This window comes from Elephantulus edwardii, unplaced genomic scaffold (genome assembly GCF_000299155.1).
Source record: "Elephantulus edwardii isolate Elephantulus edwardi_28Jun2011 unplaced genomic scaffold, EleEdw1.0 scaffold00019, whole genome shotgun sequence".
Taxonomy (NCBI): domain Eukaryota; kingdom Metazoa; phylum Chordata; class Mammalia; order Macroscelidea; family Macroscelididae; genus Elephantulus; species Elephantulus edwardii.
Genome location: NW_006399769.1, coordinates 8,981,484 through 8,984,380, shown reverse-complemented (window position 1 = coordinate 8,984,380; position 2,897 = coordinate 8,981,484).

Here is a 2,897-nt window from a genome sequence, read left to right as displayed (position 1 = left end):
GCAGTGTAATGGCACAACTCAAGCAAGCAATGTTTTTTCCATAAGAGAGCTGTGAGCCTGAACTTCCCATGACCCCCTTGGACAAAGCCCTGAGAGTGACATCCACATTGGTCATATTAGCAGCATTCACAAGTAGAGTACTACATGGCCCCAGACAGTACCCACCTTCAGATGCAGGTTATTTATCCACCCACACAGGACCTGCCTATAGATAGATGCAGGTTATTTATCTACACATCCATGATTGGAGACAAATATAGGAGCTGGCCATCCACTTCTTGGTCTAGGTATAGGTTTCACTTGAGCACACTTAAGTGCCCTGAGATACCCATTCTTCTCAATGTTGGCCATAACTTGTTATGGTTTACACACTCAAAGCCTTTGCATAGTCAATAAAGTATAAATAAACATTATTCTGATATTCTTTACTTGACATCAGCAATGATATCCCTTCTGCCTTGGCCTCTTCTAAATTCTGCTTGCACTTCTGATAGTTCCCTATCTATGTTCTAACTGTTTTTGAAGGATCGTAAGCAGTATTTTGCTTGCATGTGATACCAGGCAGGAATTAGAAGAAGCCAAGGCACAAGGGATATCATTACTGATGTCAAGTAATATGTGTCAAATGCAATAATAATTACCAATGATGGACTGTGTTGGATGGATCTCCCAATTAAAACAAGCTTGGAAGCAGGAGTAGCATTCACTTCCGATATAACTTGCCTCTGGAAACCCTATGAACCTGGAGGAAGGAAGAACCTTATACAAGCATTCAGGTCTTTCGTTCATAGGGTCGCTATGAGTCGCCTATGACTCGACGGCACTTAACGGCGATGACAATGTGGTATTAATGATATTGTTCGATAGTTTCCACATTCTGTTGTATCACCTTTCTTGGGAATTAGAACAAATATAGACCTCTTTCAATCCCTTGGCCTGACAGCTGTCCTCCGAATGTCGTGGCATAGACTAGTAAGTGCATCCACGGCTAATTGAAACAAGTCAATTATTATCCCATCAATTCCTGGGGCCTTATTTTATTTTTATTTATTTATTTATTTTATTTTATTTTTTTTTTCCAATGCCCTCAATGCAGCTTCAATTTCCTCCTTCATTGTTGTTCATTTTGGTACAGTGATTCTGTGTATTCCCTCCATCTTCTTTTGATGTTTCTGGGTCATTCAATATATTGCTCATAGTATTTTTCAATATTGCGACCCAAGCCTTAAATTTGTTTTTCAGTTATTTCAGCTTGAGAAATGCAGAGTGAATTCTTCGGATTCTCCAGTTCCAGCTCTCTCACATGTCAGCTCTCTCTCCAGTTTCAACTCTTCCCGCCAAGCAGCAGTGGCAAAGTTTAACAGCAGTAAACAATAAATGTTGGAGAGGATGTGGAGTGGTGGGAACTTTCATACACTGTTGGTGGGATTGTAAAATGGTACAACCACTTTGGAAGGCAGTTGGCATTTCATAAAAAAGCTGAACATAGAAAATCCCCATGACCCGGCTATTCCACTACGAGGAATATATACCAAAAAAATCAGAATTGAGACACAAATGGAGATTGGTACACTAATGTTATTCTCTACCACAAGAACATGGAAACAACTCAAATGTCCAATCACAATGGAATGAATTCAGAATTTGTGGTACATTCACACCATGGAGTACTACAGAGCATTCAGAAGCAATGATTTTGACAATCATTACATAACTTGAGAGGGACTGGAAACATTATGTGGGATGAATGAACTCAGTCTCATAAGGACAAATAACTACGTAAGACCATTATTGCAAAAATAGAAGGATAGCTAGTAAGATGTGTGTGCATATTCAAGGTCGGAAAAGGTCGGAGATATGGGTGAGGGCGGGCAGGGGAGAAAATCACGGGGTCACGCAATTTGATGGGTGGAAGGAGGAGGTAAAAGAAATGGAAAAGATCCAGCAGGGACCTAAAAAGATAATGGTGGGCATAATTCAATGGGGATTAATTTTATAAAACACAATGAGTGTATGAAATACAGTATGAATGCAAGAAAGTGTGAAACACAATATATACACATTTTGTATGCAAACAAATAGAAAAGTTTTTTAAAAAGTTAAAATTTATGTTACTTTATGTATATTTTTAATGAAGCTAAAAGCTCAATTAAATATATACAGACCAACGGATTGGAAGAGGTCCATATTTATTGCTATTCCCAAGAAGGGTGATCCAACTGAATGTGGAAATTATCAAACAATATCATTGATATCACATGCAAGTAAAATACTGCTGAAGATTATTCAAAATTGGCTGGAACAGTACATGGATAGGGAATTGGCAGAAGTTCAAGTGGGATTTAGAAGAGGCCATGGCACCAGGGATATCATTGCTGATGGCAGATGGGTCCTGGCTGAAAGTAAGGAAGAGTGTCTATTTGTGCTTTATTAACTATGCAAAGGCATTTGACTGTGTGGTCATGACAAGTTGTGGCTGACCTTGAGGAGAATGGGGATCCCAGAGCACTTGGTTTTGCTAATAAGAAACCTATACCTGGAGCAGGAGGTTTTTGTGCGAATGGAGCAGGGGAGCGCTGCATGGTTTGGAATTGGGAAAGGAGTGAGTCAGGGATGTATTCTATTTCTATACCTGTTCAGTCTTTATGGTAAGCAAATTATCTGAGAAGTTGGCCTCTATGGAGAGGAATGTGGCATCAAGATTGGAGGGAGACTTATCAATAACCTGTGTTATGCACATGACACAACCTTACTTGCTGAAAGTGAGGCAGATTTGAAGCACTTGTTACAGAAAATCAAGGAATGCCACCTTCAGTATGGATTGTGTCTCAATATCAAGAAAACAAAGATTCTTACCACCGGGCAAATAGGCAGTGTCATGATGAATAGAGAGGAGA